Genomic DNA, 11167 nt, shown 5'->3' with positions numbered 1-11167 from the left:
ATATGAGCTATCAGTTTGATCCAAAACAACCTTATTAACAGAACACCGCATCTTGGAACTTGCCCAGTACACCCTGTCTATGCCTATGTGGTGGACTGGAAGCCTGTGAGGGCATGTGAAGAATCCAGACAATCCATGCTTCCTGTACAGAGCTACAGTAAATACACCAAACAAAAATATAAACTCAACATGTAAAGTGTTGGTCCGATGTTTCATGAGCTGAAATTAATGATCCCAGAAATTGTCCATATGCACAAAAAGCTTATTTCTCTCAGATTTTGTGCACAAATTTGTTTACATCCCTGTTAGTGAGCATTTCTCCTTCGCCAAGATAATCCATCCACCTGAGAGGTGTGACATATCAAGAAGCTGATTAAAAAGCATGATCATTACACAGCTGGACCTTGTGCTGGGTTCAATAAAAGGCAACTCTAAAATGTGCAAGTTTTGAGGGAGCGTGCAATTGGCCTGCTGACTGCTAGAATGTTCACCAGAGCTGTTGCCGAAGAATTTAATATTAATTTCTCTACCAATGCCATTTTAGAGAATTTGGCAGTACGTCTCAAAACCGAAGACCAAGTGTAACCCTGCCAGCCCAGGACCTCCACATCCGGCATCTTCACCTGCGGGATCGTCTGATACCATCCACCCGGACAGCTGATGAAACTGGGACCAAAGAATTTCTGCACAAATGGTCAAAACCTGTCTCAGGAAAGCTCATCTGCTTGTTGTCCTCACCAGGGTCTCCACCGTTGGCACGCGGGAGAAGTGTGCTCTTCAGGGATGAATCCCGGTTTCAATTGTACCGGTGTGTGGGCGAGCGGTTTGCTGTTGTCAACAGAGTGCCCCATGGTGGCGGTGGGGTTGTGGTATGGGCAGGCATAAGCTATGGACAATGAACACAATTGCATTTTATCGATGGCAATTTGAATGCACAGAGATACCGTGACGAGATCCTGAGGCCCATTGTTGTGCCATTCATCCGCCACCATCACCTCATGTTTCAGCATGATAATGCATGGACAGCCCCATGTCGCAAGGATCTGTACACAATTCCTGGAACGTGAAAATGTCCCAGTTCTTCCATGGCCTGCATACTCGCCAGACATGTCACCCATTGAGCAAGTTTGGGATGCTCTGGATCGACAAGTACAACAGCGTGTTCCAGTCCCCGCCAATATCGAGCAACATCGCACAGCCATTGAAGAGGAGTTTATATATATATATATATATATATATATATATATTTCACCTTTATTTAATCAGGTAGGCTAGTTCTCATTTACAACTGCAACCTGGCCAAGATAAAGCTAAGCAGTGTGACAAAAACAACACAGTTACACATGGGGTAAACAATCGTACAGTCAATAACACAGAAAAATCTGTATACAGTGTGTGCAAATGAAGTGAGGAGGTAAGGCAATAAATAGGCCATAGTGGTGAAGTAATTACAATTTAGCAATTTACACTGGAGTGATATATGTGCAGATGAGGATGTGCAAGTAGAAATACTGGTGTGCAAAAGAGCAGAAAAACAAATATGGGGATGCGGTAGGTGGTTGGTTGGTTGGATGCGCTATTTACAGATGGGTTGTGTACAGCTGCAGCGATCGGTAAGCTGCTCTGACAGCTGACGCTTAAAGTTAGTGAGGGAGATATAAGTCTCCAGTGGGACAGCATTCCACAGGCCACAATCAACAGCCTGATCAACTCTATGGGAAGGAGATGTGTCTTGCTGCATGAGGCAATTGGTGGTCACACCAGATACTGACTGGTTTTCTGATTCACTCCCCTACCTTTTTTAAAGGTAACTGTGACCAACAGATGCATATCTGTATTCCCAGTTATGAAATCCATAGATTAGGGCCTAATTAATTTATTTCAATTGACTAATTTCTTTATATGAACTGTAACTCAGTAAAATCTTTACAAATTGTTGCATGTTGTGTTTATATTTTTGTTCAGTGTAAAAGTAGCAGCTAGAGAGAGCCCTTTATATGGAATAGGGTGCAATTTGGGATACAAGAAAGGGAGACATGCCCCTGTGACATTACTGACCTCCACTAGGCAATGAGGTTAATCCCATGCTGCTCTGATTCACCTCACCATGAGTGGAACCATTTACTTGGTTCTATGGTATTTGGTAATATAATTGAGTTTGAGTTTATTTTTTATTTTTACAGGGACAGTGCACATTAATCAACGTTTCAGTAAAAGTGCTGGTTTTAGCCAGCCGGCTAATTTTCAACCGCAGTCCCTGGGCAGGTTATTAAAAACAATTACAATATAGACAATAGCAGCATAGAACAAGCAAGACATAGCATACAGACAGAGCAACATAGGACAAGCAAGAGGTAGCATACAGACAGAGCAACATAAAACAAAAAGCAGCAAAACAAAATTACATAACTGATTCATTAATTACATAACTGATTCATAGGAGCTCTGTGTTTGGGGTTGTTGTTTAACACATGCACACAGACAGAGATTGTATTGTAATTTAAATGCTTTTTATCCACATAACCTAACTCAGAACAGGAAAATCATGTTATCAACGATTCCAAAGAAAATAAGGAATATACACACGAATGGACATATACCTCATGAAGTCAGTCATTTGAGAAGAGGCTCTTGTTTGTGAATCAAGCGCTGCATGCTGCGTCACATTGCCCAGGTAAACTACAGGAGACTGTTTATGGGGGCGGAGTTGAGAGCGCCCGCGGGTCTCGGTCGATATAGACAGAGGCTTTCATTTCTTCACTAGAGGTTACAGCTGAGTTGACGACTCACACATACAAGAGCAATGAACGGTCCGGTCGACTCGGATTATCTGACATGCATTATGTGATTTTTTTCCGAATTTGAACACCTTTTCAGGTAAGCTATTTCAATTCAATTGCAAAATTGAGAATACTTGGTTTTGTCAGTCTATATTGACCTAAGTTAATTGTCTTGTACAAGGCTACAATTTACCCTATGTTCCACAACTAAACTAATGTGTAAAATGTATAACTAGGCTACAATGGAAAGTAGCATCAATTGCTGAAAGATATATGTAAAATAGCATGCTGTTTTATTAAGGTAACGGCCGGGTTTAATTTTCTTATTTCTTTTTTTTAAGTCTCGGAAATCAGAATACGAACCGTTACAATGTCACACACTGAGTTTGAGGTAGCTGGACGCGGCTTCCCAAGCCTTTCGGTCGAACTGAAAGATGACTGCTTATCTGGCCGGGTCCCGTCGATGCCACTGAGGAACAACTTGGGTGCCAGGAGAAACTCTTATGGACTTCACAAAATTAACATGGACATCGACCCACAACTCTATGGTGGGACGCTTTCAAAGGCTCTTTCCGGGTCCGCGGAGAATATTTTAACTTTGACGGAGGCCAGAGTTGAGGAGGACGACAAAACGGAGACTCCATGGGCGTCTCCATCTCCGGTCTCCATCCCGGGCGCGTGCATCACCGGCAGCAAGTCCCCCTTTACCCAAGTCAAGGACCCGGTCACCCCTCTGGTGAACAACTGGAGCTCGATCCAGAGCCCCAACAGACAAGATGCCAGCTCGGACTCAGACAATGAGCTTGTTCACAACGTGTTGTCACGCAGTCCGTATGAAAGCAAATGGGAACAGGAGGAGAGGGAGGACATTGAGACCAAAGCTGTGGCCACCTCACCTGATGGAAGATACCTGAAATTCAACATTGAGATTGGGAGGGGTTCGTTTAAGACCGTTTATAAAGGACTGGACACAGAGACTACTGTGGAAGTGGCATGGTGCGAGCTGCAGGTGAGTGATAGACATCATTTTACATTATTATCATGAAACAATTGTGATCATGATGTCATCAGACATTTTTTGTGCTGAATTGCTAATATGATAAACATAGTTAATTTTAATCTATTGGCACCATAGAAGTTATCCTTCTTTATTTTTGTGCATGTGATGTAGTCTATGGGGATAATTAGCCTGATGCTTGGTGACACTGCTATGACACTACCAACTGCTCCTGTCCTAGTGCCAGTAGTAGGTTATGTAGTGACAGTGGACCAGGTGGGACATAGACACCTCAGAGTCCTAGGCCCATACTTTTCACCTTCACCTTAGAATAGGCCTAATTCATACTTCATAGGCCTACACTCTCAGTACAAAACCCCAACAACCTCATGGGTCTCCCTGTGGTGAAAGTTTCAGAGCAATCTGTGACATTGGTTGGTAATCCATATTCTCAGTGACATTGAGCTGGCTCCTGTGGCTCTTGCATGCCAGGAGGTTAACCTCTCAACGGTCTGCTGCTCCAACTGAGCCAGTCTGCCTGGCCGGCCAGCCTGCCTGCCGTGATCCCCTCTAAGCTGTGTTCTCAGTACCAACCAGTAACACCAGCTCCCTGCCTCTCTCTCTCTCTCTCAGCCTTGCTCACATGTAAACTAGGAACTGCCAAAGTCGCAGAGGATTTTAATTCTTCCATCACTCAACTACAAATTCTCAATCCCACAAGAGAAGCCTATTGACTGACTGACTGTGCTATTAGATTATTCACTCACTGTTATGTATGAATCATTTGTATTGAGGGTTCTTTTATGGTGTCTGTCTGAACCCCTCCCCACACGCTCAATGAATTGCAATTTTGAGAAATATTTGGGATGATTCATTGGTCAAATGAACCAGTTATCTACCTTTGAAAATACATTATCTAACTAGGGATAGCTAACACAATGTCACAAAGTATGGCTCACTAGCCAGTTAACTTTCATTCTGAAATAACTTCATATTTCCGAATTAGTCAGATATTAGTTTAGATCATCTTGAAATGGTCATGGGGAGCATGCTGTTTTAGTTGACCTATCACCTACAGTAGAACCTGATGAACATGGGGGGAAACAATCAAATTGGCCAGCCACAGTTATGCTTTTTTTGTCCTACCAGATCCCCGATGAGAAGGTTCTAGCTAGTGTATCTCTCTTTCCTTCAACTCTTGTTGGATGTAGATGTCCGGTTTATCAGGTCCCAGGCTTCCATGACTGTTATTTACAAGTTAATTACAATTAGCTTTAGCACCACCTGATAGAGCAGATCTAGTCTCGCTTCCAGAAGTAAGTCGTCTGGCACGAGAGACTGGGAGGGAGACTAGAGCAGATAAAGAAGTTCTGACTGAATGCACATTTAAGTGGCACAGGATGGTCCATTTACTATGTGCTGTTATAATTTATGCTATGAAATCCTGCGATTTGATTGGGGCAGTCCCTCCTCATAGCAAATAGCTGGGGAAAAAACAGCCTGGTCTCATAGACTAGACATAACAAAGTAATTGTACATCTGGGACACTCAAATTAGTATGATATGTTACGTTTGGTATGGTTACGTAAAACAGATGGTTACTTAAGTCAAAAACAAAAGTAGGGTGGTTGGTTGGTTGGTCGAGGTGGATGGGTTAGTGGGTGTACAACGTGATGTCACAATGTCTAGCAACTCAAAGGTTGCGAGTTCGAATCTCATCACAGACAGCATTTTAGCTAATTAGCAACTTTTCAACTTTTTAGCTACTTTGCAACTACTTAGCATTCTAGCTAACCCTTCCCCCAACCCTAACCTTAATCCTTTTAGCTAACACTTCTCCTACCTCTCACCCTAATCCCTAGCCTAGAAAACGATAGCCAGCTAACTAACGTTAGCCAACTAGCTAGAATTCGTAGCATTTCATACGTTTAGCGAATTGGTATCATATTGCACATTTTGCAAATTTGTAACATATTGTACATTTTGCAATTTAAACTTATAATACAAATTGTAATTCATAACGTATCATACGAAATGGGTGATAGACATCCACAGATTAATACCTTCCTTTTTGAAATGTACCATATCATACTAAAAGGTGTGTCTTAGATTTACATACAGTGCAATAAGGAAATGCTCTGAGATTAGGTTGAAAACAATCCAAGCAATGTTAGCACGCCTATGTGCCCACGGAGCTCCTGCTGGCAGAATCACTGAGGGGCAGAGTAGTAAGTAACTGAACAGCTTGTTTTGAACAATATATTTTTGAAACAGGAAAATGTACACAGTACACTTTTATGAGCATTTAAAATATAATCCGTGAATTTTATAATATATACAGTGGGACAAAAAAGTATTTAGTCAGCTACCAATTGTGCAAGTTCTCCCACTTAAAAAGATGAGAGAGGCCTGTAATTTTCATCATAGGTACACTTCAACTATGACAAACAAAATTAGAAAAAAAATCCAGAAAATCACATTGTAGGATTTTTTATTTATTTGCAAATTATGGTGGAAAATAAGTATTTGGTCACCTACAAACAAGCAAGATTTCTGGCTCTCACAGACCTGTAACTTCTTCTTTAAGAGGGTCCTCTGTCCTCCACTCGTTACCTGTATTAATGGCACCTGTTTGAACTTGTTATCAGTATAAAAGACACCTGTCCACAACCTCAAACAGTCACACTCAAAACTCCACTATGGCCAAGACCAAAGAGCTGTCAAAAGACACCAGAAACAAAATTGTAGACCTGCACCAGGCTGGGAAAGACTGAATCTGCAATAGGTAAGCAGCTTGGTTTGAATAAATCAACTGTGGGAGTAATTATTAGGAAATGGAAGACATACAAGACCACTGATAATCTCCCTCGATCTGGGGCTTCACGCAAGATCGCACCCCGTGGGGTCAAAATGTTCACAAGAATGGTGAGCAAAAATCCCAGAACCACACGGGGGGACCTAGTGAATGACCTGCAGAGAGCTGGGACCAAAGTAACAAAGCCTACCATCAGTAACACACTACGCCGCCAGGGACTCAAATCCTGCAGTGCCAGACGTGTCCCCCTGCTTAAGCCAGTACATGTCCAGGCCCGTCTGAAGTTTGCTAGAGAGCATTTGGATGATCCAGAAGAAGATTGGGAGAATGTCATATGATCAGATGAAACCAAAATATAACTTTTTGGTAAAAACTCAACTCGTCGTGTTTGGAGGACAAAGAATGCTGAGTTGCATCCAAAGAACACCATACCTACTGTGAAGCATGGGGGTGGAAACATCATGCTTTGGGGCTGTTTTTCGGCAAAAGGACCAGGCCGACTGATCCGTGTAAAGGAAAGAATGAATGGGGCCATGTATCGTGAGATTTTGAGTGAAAACCTCCTTCCATCAGCAAGGGCATTGAAGATGAAACGTGGCTGGGTCTTTCAGCATGACAATGATCCCAAACACACCGCCCGGGCAACGAAGGAGTGGCTTCGTAAGAAGCATTTCGAGGCCTTGGAGTGGCCTAGCCAGTCTCAACCCCATAGAAAATCTTTGGAGGGAGTTGAAAGTCTGTGTTGCCCAGCAACAGCCCCAAAACATCACTGCTCTAGAGGAGATCTGCATGGAGGAATGGGCCAAAATACCAGCAACAGTGTGTGAAAACCTTGTGAAGACTTACAGAAAACGTTTGACCTCTGTCATTGCCAACAAAGGGTATATAACAAAGTATTGAGATAAACGTTTGTTACTGACCAAATACTTATTTTCCACCACAATTTGCAAATAAATTCATTAAAAATCCTACAATGTGATTTTCTGGATTTTTTTTCTCATTTTGTCTGTCATAGTTGAAGTGTACCTATGATTAAAATTACAGGCTTCTCTCATCTCTTTAAGTGGGAGAACTTGCACAATTGGTGGCTGACTAAATACTTTTTTGCCCCACTGTATATATACTACATTTTTTTTTATCTAACTTTTTTTTACCAATCCAAGGGTGGCACCTCCTCTAACCGTATGTTGAGCGGAGGTGGGTCAGGGAAGACTTCTTATAGGGAGAAGTTGTGATGAATGTTCCTTTATTTTACATTGAGAGATAGAGAAGGGCTGCCGCTTCATCTTGGGACCACTCCTGTGTATTGTGGTAAATCAAATCTTTGAAAACATTGTTTGTATAGAAATCCCAAGTGTTGTTTCTGTTTGAAACACATCCCATACAAATAATCTCCCACTGAGGAGGGTGGAGGCTACTGAGCAACAGAGGCCCAGGCCTGGACAGCAGCAGCCAGGACACAGTTGGATCTCCTTCAAGGAGCTGAGAGACAAGGTGTGTATCCCAAATGACACCCTATTCCTTATTTAGTCCACTATAAAGGGAAAAAGGTGGCATTTGGGATGTAGACAAGGCAATTTTACCTGATTCTTATTCCCCTTTCTTCACCTACATCTGTCAGATTATAGTTTAGTTTGGTTTAGAGGCCAGTTGGTTACCTGCATTACTCTAGCTAGCTGCCATGTTCAGTTGTTCATGGTGGTTTGGTTTCTCCTCTCTCTCTCTATATGACAACGAGGCTTTAGCTGGGTTAAGGCCCCTAATCACCTCTAATGAGCTTTAAGGTGGCCGTTGTTGGTGTAGTTACCACTATATTATTCTGTTCTGTTCTGGATGACTGTGTGATAACACTCTCGGTAGCCGATGTGAGCAAGACCTTTAAACAGGTCAACATTCACAAAGCCGCAGGGGCAGATGGATTACCAGGCCATGTACTCAAAGCATGCACAGACCAACTGGCAAGTGTCTTCACTGACATTTTCAACCTCTCCCTGACTGAGTCTGTAATACCTACATGTTTCAAGCAGACCACCATAGTCCCTGTGCCCAAGGAAGCGAAGGTAACCCGCCTAAATGATTACTGCCCCATAGCACTCACATCGGTAGCCATGAAGTGCTTTGAAAGGTTGGTCATGGCTCACATCAACAGCATCCTCCCGGATACCCTAGACCTACTCCAATTCGCATACCGCCCCAACAGATCCACAGATGACGCAATCGCAATCGCACTCCACACTGCCCTTTCCCACCTGGACAAAAGGAACACCTATGTGAGAATGCTGTTCATTGACTACAGCTCAGCGTTCAACACCATAGTGCCAACGAAGCTCATCACTAAGCTACGGACACTGGGACTAAACACATCCCTCTGCAACTGGATCCTAGACTTCAACACTGGGGCCCCTGATCCTCAACACTGGGGCCAGTCAGTGGTGTGTACTTGGTGGGTGTACTCACTGTACACCCACCACTGCGCGGCCAAACATGACTCCAACACCATCACCAAGTTTTCTGATGACACAACAGTGGTAGGCCTGATCACCAACAACAATGAGATAGGGAGGAGGTCAGAGAACTGTCAGTGTAGTGCCTGGACAACAACCTCCCTCTCAATGTGAGCAAGACAAAGGAGGTGATTGTGGACTACAGGAAAAGGCGGTCCGAAAAGGCCCCCATTAACATCGACGGGGCTGTAGTGGAGCGGGTCGAGAGTTTCAAGTTCCTTGGTGTCCACATCACCATCGATCTGTCATGGTCCAAACACACCGAGACCGTCGCGAAGAGGGCACAACAAAACCTTTTCCCCCTCAGGAGACTGAAAAGATTTGGCATGGGTCCCCAGATCCTCAAAAAGTTCTACAGCTGCACCATCGAGAGCATCCTGACCGGTTGCATCACCGCCTGGTATGGAAACTGCTCGGCATCTGACGGTAAGGCGCTACAGAGGTTAGTGTGTACGTTCCAGTACATCACTGGGGCCAAGCTTCCTGCCATTCAGGACATATATAATAGGCATTGTCAGAAGAAATCCCATAAAATTGTCTGAGGCTCCAGTCACCCAGGTCGTGGACTGTTTTCTCTGCTACCACACGACAAGCGGTTCCGGAGTGCCAAGTGTAGGACCAAAAGGCTCCTTAACAGCTTCTGCCCCCAAGCCATAAGACTCCTGAACAATTCATCAAATGGCAACTGGCCTATTACATTAACCCCCCCCCTCCATTTGTTTTGTACACTGCTGCTACTCGCTGTTTATTATCTATGGATAGTCACTTCACCCCTACCTACATGTACAAATGACCTCTAACCTGTACCCCTGCACACTGACTCGGTACCGGTACCCCCTGTAATATGGCCTCGTTATTGTTATTTTATTGTGTTACTTTTGATAATTTTTTACTTTAGTTTATTTGGTTAATATTTTCTTTACTCTTGAACTGCACTGTTTGTTAAGGGATTGTATAAGTAAGCATTTTCCGGTAAAGTCTACACTTGTTGTATTCGGCGCATGTGACAAAGTTTGATTTTGATTAGATTATTCTGACCTCAGGGGGAAGCTTCTTTAATTGCTCCGCCTCTCTTAGTACTGCTTTGGTTTTATCAGTAGCTTTGTCGGACCTGGACTACTGTTCAGTCATGTGGTCAGGTACCACAAAGAAGGACCTCGCACCTGGACTACTGTTCAATCGTGTGGTCAGGTACGACAAAGAAGGACCTCGCTCCTGGACTACTGTTCAGTCGTGTGGTCAGGTGCCACAAAGAAGGACCTCGCGCCTGGACTACAGTTCAGTCGTGTGGTCAGGTACCACAAAGAAGGACCTTGCACCTGGACTATTGTTCAGTCATGTGGTCACGTACCACAAAGAAGGACCTCGCACCTGGACTACTGTTCAGTCGTGTGGTCAGGTACGACAAAGAAGGACCTCGCACCTGGACTACAGTTCAGTCATGTGGTCAGGTACCACAAAGAAGGACCTTGCACCTGGACTATTGTTCAGTCATGTGGTCACGTACCACAAAGAAGGACCTTGCGCCTGGACTACAGTTCAGTCGTGTGGTCAGGTACCACAAAGAAGGACCTCGCTCCTGGACTATTGTTCAGTCGTGTGGTCAGGTGCCACAAAGAAGGACCTTGCACCTGGACTATTGTTCAGTCGTGTGGTCAGGTGCCACAAAGAAGGACCTCGCTCCTGGACTATTGTTCAGTCGTGTGGTCAGGTGCCACAAAGAAGGACCTTGCACCTGGACTACTGTTCAGTCATGTGGTCACGTACCACAAAGAAGGACCTCGCACCTGGACTACTGTTCAGTCGTGTGGTCAGGTACCACAAAGAAGGACCTCGCTCCTGGACTATTGTTCAGTCGTGTGGTCAGGTGCCACAAAGAAGGACCTTGCACCTGGACTACTGTTCAGTCATGTGGTCACGTACCACAAAGAAGGACCTCGCACCTGGACTACTGTTCAGTCGTGTGGTCAGGTACGACAAAGAAGGACCTCGCTCCTGGACTACAGTTCAGTCGTGTGGTCAGGTACCACAAAGAAGGACCTCGCACCTGGACTACTGTTCAGTCATGTGG

Source organism: Oncorhynchus mykiss, chromosome 23 (genome assembly GCF_013265735.2).
Source record: "Oncorhynchus mykiss isolate Arlee chromosome 23, USDA_OmykA_1.1, whole genome shotgun sequence".
Taxonomy (NCBI): domain Eukaryota; kingdom Metazoa; phylum Chordata; class Actinopteri; order Salmoniformes; family Salmonidae; genus Oncorhynchus; species Oncorhynchus mykiss.
Note: the sequence above shows the minus strand (reverse complement) of the source record.